A 24,787-nucleotide genomic window follows, 5' to 3' on the forward strand; every position below is an offset into this window, starting at 1 on the left:
ATAAAATTTAAGGCTGCCTACAGACAGATTCACTTGGTTATTACATTTAATTAAGTTAATAGGATTCCACGGGATACGATTACCAGGATGGATTAGTAGTAAGGTCCTTTACTCCTAATGAGTCGGTTTTTTACCTTTATAGTCGGAACAAAGCCACCAACATATCATGGTCACTTGTGTCCACCATATAAAAACGGGTGCACCCCATAAGAGGTCCACGCTAAATGGGCAGTCGTAATGAGTAAGCCGGTCTGGGAAAAATGCCAGTAAAACGGACGTACCATCGGCACCAGTATTTTTCCCAGTAGGGGCAGTGGACGACCGGCAGGCCCGATCTGCCAGGAGTTCAGGCCCGTACCAGCCAATTACAGAAGCACTGTCACCATTAACAGTGCTTAAGTAGTTCCCATCCCATGGATGGTGCGCCGCGGAATGGGATCGCCATTGCCGGCACCCGTAATATCCCGGTAGCACCGGGATAACGAGCAGCAGTAACGCTAAGGCGAGCCTGTTGGTAGCCCACCGGTAGCATCAGCGGGTTACCGGTAGACCCGGTAATGAGGCACTCAGTTTATACAGGTTGTGAAAACACCAAGGTGCCAGGTGGGCACCCAACCTAAATCTCTTGACACATTTCATTTGGTAAGGCCCACAATCTATGGAGAAAAATTGACCATATGAAACCATTACAATTTCCCTCTGACAATACCCTAATATTGTCACTCTCCTCGTCCACACCCACGATACAGTTATTATTACCTTTAAAAGGTACACCTCAAGATGCGAACCATTTCAGAGTCCGGGCCTGGGGAGATTATCTCTAGCCAATCGTAGTTCAGGACCCTAGGGGTGGGTAGAAATGGGCAAGACCCTCACACTGCAACATTGTATAGTATTAGATAATTGGGGATGGGCCAGGCCAGCCACCTGACATGCGGGAGCCAGTGAACTAACATGTATACGGTCCACTATTGGTGGACTACCACTCAAGCCCAATCCCTGGCGATGCTAGGTTTTCTGGTGAAGGGCACAAGTTGTAACGTCACTCTGACGTCAGGAAGGGACAAAACTGGCCTGTGAGCCAGGGCGCATTGAGAGGTTCCAGGATTCTCATCTAGCCGTGTACTGATCACTGTTTTGGCTATACAAAAGAAAAGTCCACAAACTCCTAGTTGCCCTCAGACCAACCCGGGAGTTCGTCCCCAACAAGGTGGTAGCCGGATGATGGTTGCCTGCGCCAACCCAGCACTAAGCCGACCCCTTCGTTGCTGAACCCGAGAGGCTGTGGGCCCCCCCCCCCCCCCTCGCGTGTATTTCGAGAAGAACGGGAAACACTTACCCGTTTTAAAGGTCGTCGGGAGCCATTTTGGAAAACATTCTGCTCGAGATCAGCGAGTTGTCCAGGCAGACCCATACGGAGAGGCGATTGCCTTGACGGGGGAGCCGGCAGCCGAGCAGCATCAGTGCAGCACAGAACTTAAGTACTGGTCCAGAGTAACAGCAATTGTGAGTGAGGGTACTGAGTATTGTGGGGTAACATTGGGCATTGTTAAGTACTGGTGAAGTATTGTTTGGTTGTGTCATAGTATTGTTTAGTACTGTTGTAGAAAGTACCCTTTTATATATTTCGGTCCCATTCGGTCTAAGATGAGAGTTTATGAAGAAGGTATTCCTGTGGGTTGGGCGTTTTAGCTCGGGTCATAGATGATGGTATTCCAGTGAGGGCTAGCTGGAGCCATCCTAGATTGGGGAATGTAAATTGACTGGTCAAGTCTCCTGGAGAAAGGCGTTTCACACATTATCAGACGCAACAGCGCTGTTCGATCACAAGAGCCATCGGACCGAGGACGCAACAGCTCCACGCAGTATAGATTCCAGGGCCCACGAAAAGCCCTGCTGTGAACACACAGGACATATATACAATCACACTGGACCCCAACAGGGGCTTTGACAACCACCAATAGTCTTGATAAAGACACACAAGGTTGAAACACATGTAGGCTGACCACAATTGGGCTAAAAGCCCACACCCTAATTTAAGAATAAAATCTGCACTTATCACAAAAATGCAAAAATTGTGGAATATCACCTTTTTCAAACATCTAAAAACTGCGAGGTAGCCAGGAAAATCCCCCCTATCAAACTAAACAAAGAGGTGTGGGCTTCACCTCAAAAACAACCTGGCCTTGCACCACTACCACAAAAAATAAACAGAGCTCAGCAAAGGACAGTTCCAAACCCAGGGACCAATCTCGTTTCTACTCGTTCACAAGAGAATATTGGTATACTCTGCTCTGGAGAAACAGGAAGGCAGCTCTGGGGTTGGCGTAATGGGTCACTGTTGTGTGTGCACGGTTGTTCTTTGGAATTGTGATTTTAGCTTGGTGACGTCACCCTTAGATTTGCGCATAGTATGGCGAGTTTTGACGGTGAGGAGCTGGGGGGAGGGTTCGGGGCCACTCCGCTTCAGCATTTGTGTAAGACACTCCCGCCTTACAAGGGAAAAATATCTCCCGCCTTACTAGGGAAAAATATGCAAGTATAGCATAGAATGGTCCAAAAATACTTCAGGCAAATTAACCAAACCATGGCCGCCTTGTGGCAGTTTCTCCAAGGACGTGCAGCAATCGCTATTAACACACATACAGGACATGTTTCAGGAGGGAGAGGGGGAAACGGCCGGCATCAGTGGATGCAAAGCCAGCATGAGGTGAAGGAAGAGGGGTCTCACCCTTGCGCACCTCCCCCTGCCCCGCCAATGTAGTATCTGACTATACAGACGATGAACAGAGGATGTGCTCAATTAAGGAACTGAGGGCAGCAGAGGGGTACTCAAATCTGACATAAGCCACCTCCACATACTAAAGAAGACAAGCCGAAAGGCGCAGGGCAGCCAGCTAGTGCTGGAGGAGCGAGCAGGGGCTACAGCGCGGGAAGCAAGAGATTGAGGGCATAAGCGCAAATGAATGGATAGCAGCACAGGTGCTCCTAAAACTCAAAGAGAAGACAATTGGGAAGGCAAAAGGGGCGACTGAGGCCCTATAAAGCCTAAAGAGGGATGCTGACACGGCAGATTGGGCAGACGAGGTGGATAGCAGGGAGAAGGATCGGGAAGTAAGGTTAGAGCGAGAGGACAGAGGAGAAATTGAAGCGGGAAGACAGGCAGCGAACGAGGCAGGAGGAAAGACCATTTGGAAAGGGAGCGCGAAGAAAGAATAGAGAGGGATGGAATCCGAAGGAGAGGAAGAGAGCTGAAAGGGAGAAAAAAGGGAGAGGAGAACTGGAAAAGGCTGAGAGGCGAAGAGAGATAGCCGAGCAGGAAAAACGCAAGTTAGCAGAGAGGGAACAGAGGAAGTTGCAGTTGGATGGACTAGCGAGAGAGCGAGCGCCAAAGGAGGAAACTGAGCATGCAAGAAGAGTGGTAAAGACACAAATAGTAATCGACTGGGAAAGGAATAAGTGTGAGTTAGAGAGAGACGAGTAGCGCCAGATAGCACCAATTCACGAGGCAGGAGCGTGACAGCAGACAGTGGAGGAAGCCTAGGGGCCGGGCAGGAGGCAGCAAGTACAATTTAGTGGACATTGATCTTAATATGAAATCAAACTCATATTTGACATCAAGGAGATTAACTTTTTCCGATGACTTTTGTAGCAACATTCAACAGACTTAGGGTCTCCCAGGACGCAGGAGGGAAGAAACAGCGATAGCATGTTCAAGGGGACAATTGTCTAGAGCTTATGAAGAGAGAGAACTAGTACCTAGACTAGAACCAGCAGACATATGCACAGACATTGAAGACTAGAGAGGGCCCATACAAATTAAGCGTACCGGAAGAGAGGGCAGCATACTTACAGATGCCATTACTAGAGAGGGGAGGGGCGAGACCTCAGTATGTACCTTGAAAACACACACACAACGAACATGGAATGCAGGCTACCGTCTTTAAGAGTGGGAGTGGAGAAATGGATTCATGAGATTAAGCTATGGGCCATAGGTTGGCAGTGGGTGACGTAAAGGGATTATTAGTTTTGATACCTGGTAACGCAGTTGATGACATGTTGAAGAGGGCGGGGTTCCCAGGGGTAACAACACAGAACACGGCACATGACAGGTCACTATTCGCCAATTGTATAGCAGCAGTGTGGCAAGCACTACGAACACACACAACACCCAGACAAGTTAGACATTGGGGCGATTATGTCATGAAAAAATGCGGGACCACGAAGATCCCGTTTGATACATTCAGGAGATTCAAGAGCTTTGGTGCCTCGAAACTCGAGAGGTGTGGGACAAAATGAAAGTCATATTTTATCACATCTAGTGCAGGGATTACCAGAGCCAGAACAAAAAAGTTTGAAAAATTGGTGGGCATTGAAGCAACGGGATGGCCAGAAATACAGCTCACAATATTGCACCACTGTAGACTATCGCAGGAAAAGATTAAGCAAAAAGTGGGAGAGAGAAATGCAGATGAGGCCAAGCTAGTGCAAAAGAAGTTATCAAAGTATGCTGTCATAACTGGCCCCACCCCATAAGCACCTGCACCTCAGCAGCAGTACCAACCACCATAGCAATTTGCACCGCCCATGGGAGGAGGATACATGGGGCGGGGCGGCCCACAGCAGGGATTCCGAGGAAGAGGAGGATTTCAAAGGGGGCGTGGCTTTGTGCCACAAATGCATCATAATCAAGGAGGGTTTCAGGGATTTGAACAACAAACACAGCAGGGGACACGGGGCTTCCCAGGAGGTTTCCCAGTATAGGGGAGGTAACCACCACAGTGTTGGACAGCTAGGACATATTTCACGAGCATGCCGATTCAGGGGGGACACAGCAAAACTGGGGACAAGAACAGCAGCCATATCAAGGGGGACAAGATTATTACGCACCAAACACACAACCCTAGGGTCAGGCACAGGGTGTATATTAGCAGATGCCACCAGAACAAACACATGCAGACACAGGAACCACAGATGGCAGCACCACTACCAAGGCACTTGCAATCACCACAGATAAGTGGAACCACACAGCAGTTTTCACAACTACAGGATGACAACACACAAGAGCCCATGGAGACAGTGGCGACGGTGCCAGTTGGACAAGTGTGAGGGTTTACCATGGTGGGGGAACAACCCCTTCACAGAAAATAGACCATCTATGTACCCTCAATGTGGAGGAATCACGCATAGGGGTGGCGATGGATGACAAAACATTTTCCTTTCTTGTTGACATGGGGTGACTAGGTCATGCATTAGCGAAGGAACATTTAAGTTGTCATGCGATGCCATAAACAATCAAGGATTCACTGGGGCTCGGGAAGTAGTTCCTTTCACTGATAACATCTCCTGATCTATAGGAGATCACGACTTATCACTACCTTTACTTTACTCTCGACAGACACCTGTTAACATATTGGGACAATACATCATGAGCAGACTAAACAGGACCATTTCATTCACAGACAATGGCATAATATGCTCAACACCAGGCATACACATGTGCAAGACAGATCGTTCAGGTACATTGTGGACACACAGTACAGAGGGGTTGCCAGTTGACCCCCGAGATGTTTTAGTATGGGACAGACATTGCCATTGCATGGATGACAGGCATCACAGGAAACATATGGAGAGTACCAAACAAATATCTGTTCAGGCCAGAGACAGAACGATAGTGTCCATCTAGACCAAAGCAGTGTTGGCCAGAGAGGATTGGATTGCAGTGCAGGCAACGGATGATACTGGGAGGGCATGGAGAGGAATATAAGCAGGTGCAGAGGGGTGCAGGCTGACAACAGTGGCAGGTGAGGAGTTATTCAGAGAAGACTAGAATTGGAGATGGTGTTTGAAATGAGTAACATTCTGGTTACAGATTCATTACAGAGAGGTGCCACAGAGAATGGCGCCACCCACATTCTGGGAGGACGACATGGCCAAGGTACCTGACAGTTTATGGACCACAAATCCTTATGACGTGGGGTGCATAAAGAGCATGGGGGTGGGGGTGGGGGAGGAGAGTAAAGATCAATTTGAAACCAGGAGCAATTTTGCCAAGAGTAAAAGTGTATCCCCTAACCAAAGAGGCAGATGAGACCTTTGAACCACATTGTAGAAGCAGAGTATCCAGTAGCAACAAATCCAGTGACAATTTTATGTGGCATTCCAGCGGAAGCCACCTGTTTCACGGTTATCGATCTAAAGGATGCATTCTTTTCAGTATTTCTACACCCAGATTTGACCAGCTTCATGTACCGCAACCAGAAGTGGATACACACGGGTTTGCCACAGGGGTATTGCGAGTCACCATCTATCTTTAACAGAGTGATACAGATGGATCTAGGCAACAGAGACAGACAGTATGTTGACATCTTGATTTGCAGCGAGACAGAGGATGAGTGCAGAAGATACTCAGTGCACATGGTGACAGTGATAGCAGACAAAGGGTACAAAGTAGACAAAACCAAACTACAGTACTGTCAGAAGGAGGTGCTTCACATTGGACAGATGATATCTAAGGACGGCAGGCACATTGACCCAAAGAGAGCAGAGACAATACAGAACACACCCCAGCCCAATACAGTGAGGGAAATGCAACGTTTCCTGGAGTTGTGCAATTACTGCAGAGCATGTTTTTTTTTTTACTACAGCAAATACACAAGGCCACCTGTTGACCGTACTCAAGGAGACCCAGAAGGGAACAACGACACTGACATGGACTACAGAAATGATTGAGGCCTTTGATGAACTGAAATAAGCAATATGTACGGCTCTGGTGTTAGGGACCCCAGACTACAAAAAGGAGTTCTTCCTGTTATTACAGTGGGCAGCTTGACCCAGTGATGAGAGGACATTAGCCATGCAAACAGTCATTGGCTGCAGCAGCCTTCTCAGTGGAAAAGTCGTCAACAGTGACAATGGGGTGCACCACCACTCTGTATGTGGAGCAGGCTTTTTTTGCAATCCTGCATAATCCAGAGCACACCGACTACACAGAGAGCATCAGGGTACGAGGTGATGCTATCAAAACCAGGAATGAAGACAGTAAGATGCCGGACAGTCAACCCAGCACTATCCACCAACCAGGAGACTATGCACATGACTGTACAAAGAACAAAGATGTCCAGTGACACATGCAAGGTGGAGGACACACTTGAGGGGTCGGGCGGGGGAGGGCATACTGTATATTTATTGATGGTTCATCAACAATTGACCAGACTGATGGGATCAGGAAATCTGGAACTGCAGTAGTAAGACTGAAAGAGGACGGAACAAGTGAGGTAGTTGTGAGTACACAATTACCATCCCATTATTCAGCACAGGCGGCAGAACTAATAGCTCTCATTTTAGCAATAGAACACAACATAGAGAGGTGTGTGACAATTTATTCTGACAGTGCTTATGTCACATCAACAGTACATTCAGGACTGGCACGATGGCACAGGAGGGGGGGGGGGGGGGTTCAGAAGGGAAGATGGGACCCCAGTGCAGCATACACTCTTATTAGAGAAATTGACTGAAGTAATTGTATACCCAAGGGAGGTGGCGCTAGTGAAATGCCAAGCCATACTACGGGGTAAAGACCCTATCTCAAGAGGGAACGAAGCAACAGACTATGAAGTCAAATGCACAGCATATTTTGGGAAACTGTGGGAATTGGTAGAGAGGCCAACATGGTACTGAGGGAAGGGTATAATGCTCTACCACAGACACAGATTATGGAATTGCAGGGAGCTGCACCACAGGAGGAAAAGAGCTATGGATAAAAAGAGGATGTTCCATGTCTCCAACAGATGCCTTATGGCAGCAGAACACAGGAAAGGTGGTCATGCCACTGGCATTACTCAACAGTATTAGCACAATTGCATCATCCATCACACACAGGGAAGGAAGTAATTGCTCCACGCATTGAAGAAACGTGGCTTTGCCCAAATTTGAACGAACATGTAGCTGATTTCATAAGTAACTGCTTGACCTGACAGGAGCTCACCGCACGGCATACCTTCAGAGTTGTGAGAGGAGCCATACCAAGACCTGTAGGACCATTTCTGCATCTTCACGTGGACATGATCCAAGTCTGTCAAGGATATCCCTACATGATAGTGGTGGTTTGCCCATTCTCCAGATGGAGAGAGGATGGGCCATGATCCCATGCCGATGCACTCATAGCAGCGACATTTCTGGTCACTGAGGTTTTCCCAAGATGGGGCGTATGTGAGGTCCTGCAGTCGGACAATGGGCCGCACTTCGCCAATGAACTGCTTCAGCACATCACAACCCTGCTAGGCATCAAGCACAAATTCTCCTGTGTGTACCACCCGCAAGAAAATGAGGCGTGTGAACGCCTGAAAAGGAGTGCATTGCCAAAACTCAGAACTAGAGGTGAAACGGTATACCGTTATAGATGCTGTGAACAGCTTAAATTAACTATAATAACCGTCACATTGTTTATACAGTTTTAGGGCCTGCAGCTATTAAGTGACCTTTTCAATCTGATTTGGAAAGGCTGCAGTAAGCAAGTGCTGCACATTCTGGATCTTACACTGTGGGATGTGACGTTTGGCAGACAAGAGCATAGGGAGAGCGAGGCCACAGGTAAATGCAGCTTTGATGCTGTGACCGCTCTTTCTCTGATCAGTAGAGTCGGGTTAAAGATCAGCCAATTTGTAGTTTTCCCACCAATTTGAAAGATGGGGAACTACACATCCCAGAATTCAAAGGGGGGGGGGGGAAATGAACTGGATGCCCTTCTGATGCATGTCCACAAAAAACGTTAGCTCTGTAGACTGTATGAACACTGGGCCTATCAGTGCTAGTATACAAACTGCTCCCCATCACTGTCCTCCATGTAGATATACACATTGGCACTAGAGTTGTTACTTCGTCTGATCCTTCACCTTCTGCATATGGCACTGGACTCAATCATACAGGACAAGTTCTACATTCAATTTGAAGTATCCAGAGCAATGGGGTGAGATATTTTTCATGTCTATCCTCGATTTGTGACACCACCCATGAAAGCATTCCTCCATCTCACTAACATGACAAGTGTCCCAACGCGCTCAGACCTGGGGTAAATGGTAATGATGGGGCTGTGGTGGTCTAGGCCATATTTGTACCAATGTATTTTAACTTTGTGGTTTTCAAAATGTTTTTGTGCCACTATCTGTAAATGAACATGTATTGCAAGAATCAAGAAAGCAATCAACTGCGCCCACAGAAAGCGGTCCTGTTAGGATTACATGGTCAGTGGTGACTCCAACATCAGACCCTTATAACACACCAGGCAGATGGTAAACAGGCTATAGTGATTTGATCAATATGCAATCTTTCGGCGAGTATGTGTTGGCTATGACATTGACAAAAGAAACAAAATGGCATGGGCTTCAGAGCTCACATGAGTGACTGTTCTCCCTTTAATGGGATAAAGCGTTATCAAAACAAACTTTTGACTGATCGCAGCAAGGGGCATGATGCCCATGCCATATGGTTCCAAAATAATTCAGCTTGGGCCGATTTTCAAAGCGATGACCTGTGACTGAGCAGCAAGCTCGTTGCTCAAAATGTGCATTTTAACACTTCCACTAGTCACTCTTTCATTCAAGAGTATCAACGAGTGAGCGCCATGAAAGACCAAATCTGCCGCTGCCTTAGCTTCCTGGAGCATCAGCTAAAAATATGCACAGACAAGTTTCAAAATGACAATTCATAAGATTTTTTTTTTTTTTTTTAAGATTAGTTAACTCCACCTGCTATACCGCGATAACCATGATATACTGACATTTGGCAAAAAGGTCATCATACCGCCATTACACCAATACCGTGACATCCCTACTTAGAACACCAAGAAAAACTGGCTTCACACGCTTTGAATTGCGCAACAATCCAGGGTCCGACCACCGTTCAACACCCCCACAAGGTGGTGACAGGACAGCGCATGAATCTCCCCGACTCCTCCCACTAGGGCATTGAAGGACGATTGTGAGAGCATTGCAGATGTGTTAGGGCAAGACATTTTTGAATATTTTACTTTCTTGGTTTCTAGCGCTTCTTTTATCTCTCGCCAGATACAGCAGATCCAGGGCAGGCCTGAAGACAACGAAGAGAGTGACTGATAAACTCGAACACTCAGTAAAGGTGGGAGACCTTGTGCTCCTCCGTAATTTCCTCAGGTGCTGGAACGTGCCCCGCTTCACAGGCCCTCATGTTGTTGAGCCCGTGACAGATCGAGCAGTAAGGCTCGAAGGAAAGTGTCTGGAACCACATCCAGGAAATCAAACCCTACAAAGCAGTGGCCGCACCTGGCAACGAAGCAACAGTAACCTTTAGTGCCAATGTTCAAGACCTCGACAAACTACAAGTGCGTGCAGAAATCTATGAGTTAGGGAAGCAAGGCCATCCTATGATCCGACTATCTCAAGCAGTTGAAGCAGCAATTGAAATTCTTGTGCACATTGACGCCTGAAACACTGTCCTTTTTCCTTCACACATACAGGTTGATGCGACTGTTAGATTTGTATAGGGAACTGCCCTGATGTTACCCCTCCATTGATCACCCTGAAGCATTCTCTAACCAATTTGTACACTATATAAGACCCAGACAATTCAGATCCCGATCCCCTGCAGTATATTTCCTTATATTTGGAGAATATTTGGGCCAAGCATACCCACAACTTGAACAAAGAGGCAATACCAGCTCTGTCTGCACTAAGAAGAGAGCCCACATCCAAGCCTGCGTCTCTGCGGCATCTATCAAACTCGGCCGAACTATTTAAAATCTGCAAGGAGCTGGCCAATCCTGCTGCAGTCTCTACCTCTCCTGTCCCCTTCTAGGCCCTATGCACGGCCCTGGCTTCTCATTTCAGCTCTAAAACCCAGGCCATCCTGTCCACCTTCTCGTCCTCTTGTCCTCTCCTCCTCCTCCTCCTCCCTCTACTCTCTCCTCTACCTGCTGCCACTTGCTCTTCCTTTCCTCTGTTCTCCCATGATGAGGTTTCTAGACAAGTCTGATCTATGAAAGTCTCATCAAAACAGGTTCTTCCCTGGTCTGCCAAAACCAGCAAGGAACACATTGACACCCTTGCTTCTGCCCTGGCTGACTTCTGCAACCACTCCTTTGCCACTGGAGCCCTCCCTTCCCCCCTGAAGCACTCTTGTGCACCTTCTTCTCCACAAACCCTCAGCCAACCCCTCCTGCCCGGCTAAATATCTCCCGATCTCCATTACTCCTTTCCTGCGCAAACTCCTGGAACAGTTCTACCAGCTTAATCTTCACACTGAATCTGTTGGTTGTCGCCATGACCATCAGTTTGGCTTCAGAACAAGCGAAGCATGGAAACTGCTCTCCTGAACATCCATGAAGACCTGCTCTCTGGAGTATTTTTATCCACGCCACTGCACCCCTTTGCCAATGAGGAAAGGAAATTGCCAAGAAAGGAGGCAATAACCACTGTGCCAAATTGTGCAGAGTTCATAACCAACCAAAAGAGCTGCAAACCCTGCCAAGTACACCGGCAAAGTGGTGTAAAAGCAGAAATCACTGCTGTCATCTGTCAGTGGAAACAAGCCCACAGAATGGCTAAAATCCGAAAATGCCCCTAAATACAGTTTCTTAATCAATGGCAATCTTCAAAGTGCTGTTTTGGCGCTAAATTCAGTTATTTTCCCCAGTGAATTATTCAAAGGAAAGTGTGTTGGAATCATGGATCCTCCAGGAAGTGAGAGGAATCCAGGTATCACAACCTGACAGCTGCCTAAAGAAATTGGCTGTAAAACCTAGCTTAAATGCATTTTCTTTGTCCTGAAAAATTGCAAAATCCACCATTTCAAGCATGTTGGTGAAGGGCTAATTCTTTTAAAATGTTTCAATCCTTTATACACTTTACTTATATTTTACATGTGAACTGAAACGATTTTAGTGTATAGAAATCCAGTCTGAAGCCAATACACATGTGAATCCTGATCGGACAGTGCCTGGCCTGGGAAAACTGACATCTCGGTTTGACAATCCCTTGAGAACAGTAAGGCTAATGGCCGTTAATGGTTCATGCATAATCCCAGCAAGCCACTCAATGGGCCTGTATTAGACATTCGTCTGCTGGCTGACCAAAGAACAAAGGACATGCTGAGAATTGGCCTTTGCAAGGTGGAGCAGGATGTGGGGGAGGTTTCCCAGTGAACGTCAAAGGACTGGCCATCTGCTCACTTTGGAAGTAAGAAAAAAAAAAACCTGGACTGGAGTTTGAATGGAAATTACTTGTTTTGGCCTCAGAACTTTATGACATTTAACATGACAGCCAAAATAAGTAGACAAGTGAAAAATGCAAACTTATAAATCTGAACTCATGCTAGACAGTTGAAGATGTGGTAGGAGTCCTTACTACATAAGGAACCAAAGATGATTGTGGCAAAACTATTAATGTTGCACTTACAATTGCATGTACACAATACACTGATACCCAGAGATGTGTCAAATTAGAAATGATTAATCCAAAGTGTTATGGGTAAAACTGATAAAAACCCATAGAATGCCCAATACAGCTCTCACAAAGATGGGAAGTGAATGTAATTGTAGACAATCGAAAATAAGGTATATGTGTCCAATTTTATGAGGGTACATAATGGTATAAATGTACATTTGTGCAAAAGTAGGTTTTGGGTAAAAATCCAGGCGGGAGTTCCTAAATCCTGCCATAAAATGACAGCTCTGTTTAAGCTGCCAACCAAAACAAAGTGCATGCCTGTAGCAACTCACAGACATGGGGTTGTGTTTTGAAGTTCTGCCCATGCCATAAAATTTCTAATGGATAAATATAGGAAGGGCACTACACATAAGGGACTGTTTCCAGAACACCCTGCTTCCAGAAACGATCCAGATGTCCGTGCAGCACCTTATTCCAGAACTGTTGATTTTGTAGCTGACTCCAGAATTCTTTGAGAGATCCACATTTCTTTGCAGAATCCAGACTCTAGCATTGAAAAATGAATCGCTAGCCTGACCCAATTGCAAAAATCCCAAACTTGAAGGGACTTAATTTTAATTCAGCTTGGCAGGCTACCATTAGGCTTGCCCGCTGAAAACTTGCATCTGGCTATCTACCGTGTCCAGTAACCAGAAGGGGCCCTTCCAAATCCAGTCTGAGGTGCAGTCCAAAATTGACCAGAACCGCGCTGCTGATACAAATCCCTCTAGAAGTGCCTGTTTGCTGCTGGACCTGCCCAATCCAATGACCAGAACTGATGGTCTAATTTAATTACAAAGGACTAAGTATGAATAGGAAGAACAGTGACCCATAATATATCTGCATTGTATGATCCCAATGTCAAACCCATCCCATCTTTAATTCAGAACCATAGTATTGTTAGAACTATCCTTGCGCTGACTTTTCTCTCATCTGTGTTACGAAACCATAACTCCTTATTGATTTAAGAAAAGTAATTCCCAAACCAAACGGAAACTAGAGTATCACGCATGAAGAGTTTTGATCGGCCATGAATAACTGATTCCTGAATGGCATTCTTTTTCGTAGTCCTTAATGTAGTATAAGAAAACCTATCTGTCATTTTTAAACCCGAATTTCAGTTTTCCATTTTCGCGCCTATTTGGCAAAAACGCCTCGAAAAACACTACAACTCCTTCGGTTTTAAAGATAGAAGCGGAATTACAACTCCCACCTGTGCCCGACATCCTTAGCCATCTCCATAACCCAAAACAGTGCCATTGACCAGTTACAGCAAAAAATAAAAAAATAAAGAAAGGTTTGCTGTGAATTGACATTTTGAAAAGTTTTACACGTGTGAATTAGCTTAAAATTATTTCCCACTTTGAGATCCCAACTGTTTTCTTTCGATTAAATCATTGCTTTTGTTTGCTTGCATCTGTTCAAAGCGGCTCCCGTAGAAATGTATAATAATTTAAGCATTTTGACCACATTTGGTGTCTTTGCTCAGCCAATTTCACAGCATTCTGACAGTTGAAAAGTCAATTCCGTTTTTCTCTTGCGTTTAAAGGGGGAAGGTGGTAGTGATGTTCTGTTTGATCTGTGTTATTCGAGAGTACCTGCTCTCTTCTCACATATATTTAAATTGCCTATTGGTGGGTTGAGGGGTGTTGCAGGGAGAACCCCCAACCATAGTGCTATCTGTTCTAAAGCAATCCAAAAGTATTCTTTTCTGGGCTGAATTTGTTTTCGTGCTCATTACTGGATTCCTAGTGCATTAAAGATATTATTCAGTGTTCTGTCACCCCATTGGTGATTGTTGTGGCCTATTAAAATATATTGTGATTTAAATTCTAAATACATAAATAAATAATTACCTTTGCAAACTAGCTTGATTCCTGGTTCAGTGTAACCAAAGGGGGCAGGGGTGAGGGGTAGGGTGTCAGGAGAAGAGTGTGATATGAGTGGTATATCATTCAGAATATTGAACTTCTAGATCAAATAAATAAGGATTTCATTTGCGCACTACATGCTGGGCGAGACTTGGGTGTGTGCCAGATTAGAATCAAGGTTAGAGCTCCAAGTGATTTCAATCTCCCCTCTGTCCTCATCTTACTCGATCTCTCTTCTGCCTTTGACACAGTCAACCATGCCATGTAGCTCAATAGTCTCAGTGATAACGTGGGTATCACCGATCAGGCCCTGGCCTGGCTGATCTCGTTCCTCTCCGATCGACCCTCCCAGGTCCAACTTGGGTCATTCCTTTCCTCTATCTCACTCTCCACCTGTGGTGTTCACCAGTGGTCTAACCTCTCTCCCTGGCTGTTCAACCAATACCTGGCACCTCTCGCCCACCGCATTGCCGCCCTTTGCTCCAACTTTCAGTGCTATGCGGATGACACTCAGCTCGTTTTCAGCCTACCCTCTGCCAGCTATTCGCCTTCTCTCATTTCTGTCAGCTATTCAGGAGTGGTGTGCCTCCAATGATCTCTGCCTCAATGCCAGTAAGACAGATGCTCCTCATCGGCACACCTGCACCCTCCTTTCCGGTCACTCTCTGGTCAGCCTCCCTTGGCCCTCTTCCTCCTCCCACCTGTGAGTCTAAGAACCTCGGGGTCATCTTCGACTCCACAATCTCCTTTTCTCCTCACAGCTCTGACATCAAACTACCAACTGCACCTCCTCAGAGGTATTCTTCCTTTCCTCTCCTTCCCCCAGAAGCTCACTGTCTCTAGAGTTCTGGTTCTCTCTAGGCTGGACTGCTGCAAAAGCATCTTTCTAAATCTGCCTGCTTCTACTCTCTGCCCCTCATCCAGAACATGACTGTAAAACTTGTCCTTGCCCTGAAGCTCAGGGATCAAATCTCTCCAGCACTGAAATCTCTGCATTGGCTCCCAGTGGCTGCAAGGATTAAGTTCAAGACCCTCTGCATTGTCCACAAGGCCTTCTGGGGCCCAGGTCCTCAATACCTACCACACTCTCTTCACAAATTCCTTCCTACTCAAGCTCTTCACTCCTCCACCTCCAACTCCCTCAGGGTCAGTCGCTTCTCCATGCAGCGAGTTGGTAGTAGGACATCCCTATGGAACAGCCTTCCTGCCTCTCTGAAACTCTGGTTCCGGAAGCACCTCTAGACGTTCATCTTTGCTTCTGCGTTCTTTCTTCCTCTCCCCTGCTGATTTCCTGTCTAATACTGCACAGGTCACCTAGCTACCCTCCAATTCGGGCCTGGGTCCCTGCCCGCCCAGTTGCACACCCGCACTGCCTCTCGGCAATCCTTCCACTTGGGTCTGTATCTGTAACCCTACAGTCCCCCTACCTGCACTTTTGGACACCTGCTATCTGCACTTACCCTTGCACCTGCCACCACCTGCTGGCCGCACTTCTTGTTATTGTTTTGATCCCATGTACAGCACTGCCCCCTCCCCTTTACTGTGGCACTTTTCCCCTCCCTCCTGACCCCTCACCCCTCCCCTGCACTTGCGCAATCTCAAAGTCACTTGGCATAGTAAGACAGTTGTCTCTGTCCTCCCTATATTACCCCTTCCTTGCCTCATCGTGCCTTGAAACACTTGTGTGTAGGCACATTACAAATGCCATATCACATCATACCACGTTCTGCCCACACTAAGAGATCCCTTAGTAAGAAAAGTTTTTGAAGGAAGTCTTTGGATCGCCATCAGTGACTATTTAGTTGGAAGTATTAACAAAATAATGCCTTTCTTCGTGATTTTCAGGCGGGCAACTTTATCATATCATAAGCAGCCAGGATGCAGCAGCGCTAGTGGGTATGATAATCAATAAAGATTATTATCATGGTGTGTTTATTGATTCCCTATGGTATACTGGCGATTGTGTTCTTGTTACTTTACATTGCTATGAATGCTGCCACTCTACCCTCTACTAACATTAATCCGACCCTACCAGGGAGGACAACCATCTCAGGTGGAAGAGAAGATGCTGCCAAGGTAAGGAGAGGTAAGCGCAGTGTTGATGCAGACATGAAGGGAGTTACATGTATCTCACAGACACAGCACGGGTCACAAACATTTGGTACAAGCACATGTTCAAAGTGGGCAGGGACACCACCTGAGACAGTCGTTATGCCTGCTCTTTAATCCTCACCATGAGTGCTATTCAAACGTTCATTGCAACAGAAATACCTGCAGCAAGAGCACAGTGCCTGATGTATCTCGCAATGGTGCAGACGCGAGGAAGATTCCAAGGGAAGACTGCAACATTGAGATGATGTCCACAGGAACTTCCCCCTATGAAGATAATTACATAAATACACTAGATATGATGAACAATTATTGGCAGCTACATGAAGGATTGCAGTGCATCACTGACGGACCAGAGAAAGTAGAAATAGACTATCACACTGAAGGAATTACCATGTCCCTGGACAAGTGTGAAGGAGATGGAGCCTGACTGCTGGGAAAGACCACAGATTCTGATCTACGGACGAGTATACACTAATGACGACTGAGTGGTGGTAAGTAAAGCACTGACCTTAGCACAGTCAGCAGTGAACAAGGTGCAGGAAGAAAATGACAAGTGCCTAAAGAAGTGGAGTACAAATGCACATTTGCTGACATGGGTGGACAACGACGCTGAACTGATAACAATAATTCCCCTGAAGACACCAGCCCCGTGCTACCAGAACAATGGGGACGTAGAGGTTGGGGAGAACAAAGGATGCAAGACAGTGGAACAACTTCCAGAAACGAGAGCAGGAACCGCAGTGCTGATGGACCAGTATTGGGCGTGTGGATCAAAAGCCTATGATAAATTGCCACCTGAATGTGAGGCCAGGGAGTATGCTCCTTGGGGCACATCAAAATGCCATCATTGGTGGTACCCGAGAAGGATATGAAGCTTGGTGACTTCCCAAACATGGAGAATAACAGACAAAGGAAGAGGTCAGTGGAGACAGAACCATCAACCGAGACAAGGGAAGCAGAGAAACCGGCCAGAGTGAAAAGAGTGGGGAATTATTTCTCAGATAAATCGAAGCGGCACTGGATGAGGGTCCAGCAGAACACAGGCTGTTCAGCAGCTCACAAATGTTCTTTGCATCACTGCTACCAGGAATACAGACGTACACAAATGCCAAATAGTTACAGATCACTCATTGGGAGATGATGGTAACAATTAACTCAACAGTGAATGGGTTCAACGCCATACAGGAAGAGCTCAGAACAATAAGGTTGGTGGCGCTCCAGAATAGATACATTCTGGATCGCCTCATAATGATGGAAGGAGGAGTTTGTGCAAAAATAGCGAGTTTCTGTTGCACATTTATACCAGCCAACGAAGATAATGGAACTCTTGCAGACGCAGTTGCACAATTGGCACAAATGTGTTGAAAGATGAAGCACTTGGGACAGGAAAGGACAAGAGCTGGCTAGCATATCTATGGTCATGGATGCCGTCATGGCTGTCTGATGGACTGAAGGTGATAGCTGCAGTGCTCTAACTGGGAGCATCATCAGTATGTGGGATAAAGATATGCATTGTGATGTATCCTGCCTCCTGCAGGATCTACCCTGGGCCAGAAACAACAAGGAGCAGGAACCAGGCTGACCCAGGTATGTAGGAAAGGAAACATGCTTTATTCTCTTGGTTACAGGTTCAGTATAGAATATAGGCGAGAGAGATCATCAGTAGCTTCTTCCCTGGTCCCCTGCCCAGCTCCAAGTCCCTAACCGTCACCTATGGAATCCCCAGGTGCCCCAACACTCCAAGCTCCCCTAGCATTCCAACACAGCTATCACACTGACTCAGACCTCATTCATACTTATGCAAGATACAACACATCGGAAGGTGCAACAAAACAGGAGAAGAGGCTATTGGAATGAAGATCCTGATGGATGTGAACCTAGGGGGAACAAAGGATGACATTGTTAAAGATATAGGCTGAGAGAAAAGATTGCACAGTGTGACTTATTCCCGGCAGGAACAATAAAGGTGGACAATCCCTGTGATCCAAGAATCTATGAAGGGAAGTGGGTTTGGTGCAACCCCAAAGAACGTGCTGTTACATGCATTTGTCTTCTGATGACCATGCAAACAATTATGGACACCTTGGAGGAGTAACAAAGATATGGTGGCCCAGAGAAAAGGGGTGGAACTATCGAGATTTGGTTGACAAGTCGACCAGAGGAGGGGGGCGGGGGGGACTGAAGTGGGATGGTCGAATCCTACCCCCCCTCCCACAAGATGCACAACCCGGAAGAAGAACTGCAGATACCACGATCGCCCATACCATTTCAGACATATTCCTAGTGATCCTATGACAGATAAGCATGTCAAGAGGTACCCCCTCAGCCAACCATACCACCCAGGAGCAGTACAAACGCTACCCAGGGTGGAGGAGGAGCCTCAGTATACAACTAAGGAGACTGCAATTGACAGTATCTACTAAAGCTTCAAGAAGCTACAGCACCCAACGTCGTTAGAAACACCATGACATAGCAGCATTAGACACGAAGTGTACATGCCAACCGCACATCGGGACACAAAACACGCACCCCAATACATGAAAACCACATATGGAACAGTTATATAAGATAGAGGACAGATACATACATACATACTGCCTTTGCTTTGTTATTTTGTCATTAGCTTAACCGCAACAACGCAGAAACCGCAAGAAGCAAGGGATCCTGAGCGAGCGTGCAGATACTTGCATGCAACTAACCTAATGGAACTACAGGAGCACCTATGGGACCTGACAGAACCAATGTATTACTAACATGTGGAGAACTATAGAATAAAACAAACATGTAGAAGCACTGTCATGGCTTAGGAAAATTACAGTAGGCCACAACTGTCTCAGCAAAAGCTGAGCTGAATTCAGGCTGAACAAGAGAGCAACCGTGTGGGACAAGGGCCTGTTGCCAAGGCCACCGATACGAGTAACATTCCATTCCCCGAACAGCAGTTAACCAGCTGCAATAAATATGAATACATCCACATAAAATCGGAGTAATTCGGAGCTCCAGAACCCCAAAACACAGTCTCTGAACACACGACTCGACAGCTTGGATGATGAATCGAAACCGGCGCTGGGAAGAGGATCGGTCTCATGCCGCCAGACAGCAGCTTGCAACAGAGTCATTATAGCAAGAGACGAGGGCATGATATGAACGAGCACTCGCATAGACTTTGGTGGTGCACCCGAGTTACAATGTAGACACAGTTATAGTTACCTTGAAAAGGTACACCTCGAGCTGAGAACCATTTCAGATCCCAGGCCTGGAGAAATCAGCTAAAGCCAATCACAGTTCAGGACCCTAGGGGTGGGTAGCAACGGGCAAGGCCAGCCACCTGACATGAGAGAGCCAGTGAACGAATATACATAGGGTCCACTAGAGGTGGACTACCACGCCCAATCGCACGCAATGCTAGGTTTTCTGGAGAAGGGCCCCAAGTTGTAGCGTCACTGACGTCAGGAAGGGACAAAACTGCACAGAGCCAGGGTGTGTCGAGATTTTCCAGGATTCTCATCTAACCTTGCACTGATCCCTGTTGGTTTTGGCTGTAATAAACTGCAGTTTGAACTTGCTGTCTGTCTGGGCTTGTGTTCCTTTTTGGGAAAGGAAGGTGTTGGGCCTTACACGAGTTCTGAGTCTGAACTCCTAGTTGCCCTCGGACCAACCTGTGAGTTTGTCCCCAACAATTTCACGGCCCAGCCAGTGGGGGTGCCCCAAGTTTTCTTCAGGACCCTTCAAAAACATGTGGGATCATTTATTTGGAAACGCAAGAGGCACAGGGTAGCTATGCAGATGCTAATGTCTCCCAGAAGCAAGGGAGGGCTATGAGCGCCAAACTTCTGCCTTCATTTCTTTGTGGCTCAAATCAGAGCGATCTGGGATTGGTTCAGGAGTGAGCGCAGGAAGGTCTGGTGTCGAATGGAAAAAGCAGCGGTGGGCTCGCCGTTGGACGAGGTTTTGTGGCGACCCAAGAGGGATGGACCTGTAAACATGTACCTTAGCAGGATAGGGGCCCTAGTGGGGGACTGATGGGATGAGCTTGACCACCTTCCCCTCAGACGTCGCAGTTTAGGAATCCCCAGTTCACACCGGGCATGGAAAAGGGTGCCTTCAATGGGTGGGCAGTGGCAGGGTGCTGCAAACTACGTGACATGTTCTTGGGTCAGGACATTTCCTTTGCACAGTGCAAGCAGGGCTTTGGGCTAGATGAGGGGGGATAGGTATTGGTACTCTCAACTGAGGCACTGGCTTAGGAACCCAATGGTCAGGTCAGCAGCCACCAGGGATCTAACTCCCTTTGAACGGTTCGTAAAAATGGAGACAGGGACAGGCCTTTGGTAGGAGCATTAGATGGGATTATAGCAGGAGGGGCCAGGAGCCAGGCATGGAACTGTATGGAGCAGTGGCAAACTGCGGTGGGGCAGCCGTTGGAAGGGGAAATTAGGACTTGTTTATGGGCAGATATCCCCAAGCTCACGCAGGCCATCCAGATTCAGGAGATGTGGGTGATGATAATGGTAAAATCGCATCTCACCCCAGAAAAACTACATAAATTCTACCCAACGGCCTCAGCGCTCTGCTGGAGGGGATGTGGGGAATTGTGATTGTGGAAGCATTATCTGGTGGGGATGCCCAGTCAACAGCCTTATTAGGACATGATCTGTGCAGCAATTAATAGCATTTTTGGAAGTCGGATGCCGGACAACGTAGGGACGGCCATCCCGGGAATGGGCAGGGTTCTGGAAAATCTACCCTCAAAAACTCCAAGACATACATTATCCCGATAGCGGCAGCAATGCTTGTGGTGGCACACAAATGGAAACAAAAAGCTGCCCCACAGAACACAAAAAGGGTTAGTAAAATCTGGAACTTTGTGGCACAGGAGTGGGTGACCTAGACGATTCAAGGGGGATCACCAAAGGTTTCTCTGAGACTGGGACATTGTCCTGCATCACCTGCAGCGGGACTTGCAGGCCGCATGGTGCCCGATGAAAGTGATATTGCTGGGGCTGGTACCCACTCCACTTGGGGAGGGCACCTTCACAGGCAGCTGGGAGGAGATATGGCTGAAGATTCTAGGGGAGGCGAGGACTATGGGAGAGGGTGAGGGGATTCTCAAACGGTGCAAGGGCCATACAACGGCTTGTAAGAGAGCCGACCACTCACAGAAACATCATCACCCGGAGCCATTTACAGATTGGCTCGGGGTGGGGGGGGGAGGGGAACAGGACTGGGTACATTGTTGGTTACATGTGTTGGGATCGCGGGTGGGAGGTTAGAATGTGGGGGTCGAGAAGGCGAGTTACAGCGCCAATAAAAAATGTTTTAAGTGCATCGTTACTGTGCTGCCCTCATCAGCCAAAATCAGCTCCCTGGCCCAGCACAAACACACATTTGTTGACAACAGTCACTCGCCTATTCACACACAGCACTCATATTACACAAGAGGATCAGTAGTGACTTACCCATACATTTTATATCCCCCTCCACCGGTTTTGGCGCAAGGGAAGTAAATGAGCATCCCATCAGTTGCGCCAAACACGTTTTGAAAATCGTGGTGCCAGGGTTTGCCCCTACGGATCACTTCTTTAAGCTATTCATTCATTTCAGAGAGTGTAGCTGAAGATGTCTGAGGGGAATTAGGAATGGGAAAGGGCACACGAAAAGGAAAGGGTGCATGGGTTTTTACTGTTTCATCAGTCATTGACCCCAGATTTGCTCATGAGCAGGTACTGTGTTAAATATCATTAGCTCCAGCGCAGATACTGCGACTGGAATAGTTAGCCCCAGAATACGTACTGTGCATGCTATCATTCAGGTATTCAGTCATATGTAACGGATTAGAGGATATTGTATCAAAGGTCATTAGTTCCAGGACAGGTACTGTGTCTGGAATCGGTATCGCAGATCCGGTACCATGTCTGTAATTATTTGCCCAAGGGTAGGTATTGTCAGATTTAGCTGATGAGCGTACTGCGTCTGAAGTCATTAGTTCCGGAGCTGGTCAGTGGTGGAAATGGAAAAAACGTGGTGGGGGATCCCACAACACAAGGGCCGGGTGGGGGAGGAGTTAAGTGGGGGCGGTGCTCGTAGTGTGCATCCAGCAATGCTGGAATACGTTAAAAAAATTGCCTTTTATAGTGTCAAAGCCGCAGTAAAAGACAATTCTGCCGTCGCGGGTGTTTTTTTTTTTTTTTTTTTATAAAGTACTCCAGCATGGTTCACGATCTTGGGCGGCTGACTCTGGACGGATCCCGAGATCCGGCTCCATGTCTGGTGCCGGATTTCGGATCCGCCGAGAGCCGGCCCAATGACCAGCACTGGAGCTGGTAATGCTGCCGATATACACCGGGGTGCTGTTTCTGTGTCTGTAGCCATTACACATAAAACAGACACTTTGCCTGCAGTCATTATCGACAGAAGGGTCATTAGACCCAGAGAAAGTTCCGGATATGCAGACATTACCCCTTGAGAAGCATTACTTTCAGAATGGGCACTGGAACTGGAGACAGTACACGTCTGCAATCTTTAGCCGCCGCAGGTTAGATTATATATAACCAAAAAAGTTATGTGGAATGTGCGACTGGCTCAAAGTGTAGTAGCTGCAAAGCAGTTACTGCGTCTGCGAGCATTCCAGAGCTTGAACTGTACCGTAAATGAGCTTCGGAGAAGCTACGGTGTCTCCGATAACATCACCAGGCTGCCCCGTGTAGTTTCAAACCAGATGTTTAAAAAGTCACGTACTTACAATTTTTAATGTCAACATGTGATAAGTACAATACAACGAACTACAGCCGCAGCCCCTTCAAGTATACGTCTCAAGTGACATGCTTTTGGGCGGTGTCACCCGCCCAGAAAGCATCTTCCTCACCAGTCAAGCTCCCTATACTTTCATGTAAATGAATGGGCTTTTACCCGCCAAAAACAAATGGGTGTTTTCACTCGCCATGTGGTTACAAAACGTTGAGAGCTATGACCAACGTGCATTTCCAGAGGATGCAAAAAGGCCTCTCTCGCCAATATAACAAAGGAGTAAGAACGATCCAAGTTAATGAATGCTAAAATAAATGCATATAAAATTCACTACAAGAGCTGCATGGCATACACTGACCTGATGCTGCCTGGAAACGAAAAAGGAGCCTAAAGGGAAGCCTTATGGTGCCTTCATCATCACTTGAAACCCACAATTAAAGTGCATACGAAACCGGATAGAATTGTATTTGTTTAAAAGTTTGCCGACATTTTCTGGAATGCCTTTAAGAAGTGTTGACGTTTTTACGTATTTCTTAAATGCCGTTAAGTCGCCTTGACGTCTCACGTAGGACGTCTGCGTGCTTAGGAAAAGAATCATGGGTAAAGGACGACTCAGTATCGTTTATAAGGCGCTTATACATTTCGGAAGTGTTTCGAAGCGCCAGATATATTTAGGTGCCGGTCAGTTTGTTTTTACTATTTTGATATTGGTTGCAGCAACAGCGGGTCTTGTTGTGTCGTCTTTGCTGGTAAGTATTATCCCCATGAGGAATACGAGTCTAGTCTATAGACCCGCAGTAGTATCCCCATCCCTGGCTACCTTCTCTTCCTCCCCACCCCAAACAGACCCCAAACAGAAGTGCTGCAAACGCCGATGGAATTTCAGGGCAAATGTTGATTGCAAATTCGGCTGTCGGCAAGTCGGATTTATTGTTTGGTAAGCGCAGTGGTGGAAATGGGGATGGGGGGGGGGATTGGGGGTGGGGATCCCACATGGGCCGAGGTGGTGGAGGATTTTGGCGGGGGCGCTGCCCGAGAAGGTGGGGTTAAGGGGAGTGGAGTTGGTATTTGCGCCCCCCCCCATCAAAGGAAATGTCCAAAATAATAGTTTAAAACGGTGCTATTTCTTTCATGCTGCTGCTTTTCCAAACGATATATCAATTCCGCTTTAAACCACTTCCATGGCACTGGTGATGAGTTACTTCACTATGCGGATAATAGTTTTGACCAGTCTTGCTGAGTAAATAGTCTTTAAAATGCACAATTTGCATACCATTTAATAAAAAAAACCCTTGGGTACTATTCAAACAGGATGATTTCTGTTTGCAATAAGCAACGTTTTTTTATACTTGAAGCACAGCTCCCCTCTGAAAGCAGTTCGGTGGCTGCATCATGTGTGATGTTAATAGGGGTGTTTATTCATGCAATGTTTGTTGAATACCTGTATATTTATGCAATGTTTGTCAGATACAGGTATCCGACAAACATTGCATAAATGAACTGGGTCGTGGCTGAGGACTAACTTCCTCTTGTGACCTCTTGCATGGGGTCACCAGAGGAAGTTAGCTTGTTTTCAGGTTTTTTTTTCTTCCTCCCCCC

At 46.9% G+C, this 24,787-nt stretch overlaps 1 protein-coding gene across 1 annotated transcript in view; it reads right to left on the reverse strand.

The window, feature by feature from the left end:
- Positions 1-23,764, reverse strand: part of CTPS1 (CTP synthase 1) — a 331,500-nt gene extending 307,736 nt beyond the window's left edge. The window contains exon 1 of the mRNA XM_069623054.1: positions 23,547-23,764. The gene's annotated coding sequence lies outside the window, so the exon portion shown is untranslated. The remainder of the gene's footprint in view (positions 1-23,546) is intronic.
- Between the last annotated feature and the right edge of the window lie 1,023 nt (positions 23,765-24,787).

This window comes from Ambystoma mexicanum, chromosome 11, assembly GCF_040938575.1.
Source record: "Ambystoma mexicanum isolate Mex_15411 chromosome 11, UKY_AmexF1_1, whole genome shotgun sequence".
Classification (NCBI taxonomy): Eukaryota; Metazoa; Chordata; class Amphibia; order Caudata; family Ambystomatidae; genus Ambystoma; species Ambystoma mexicanum.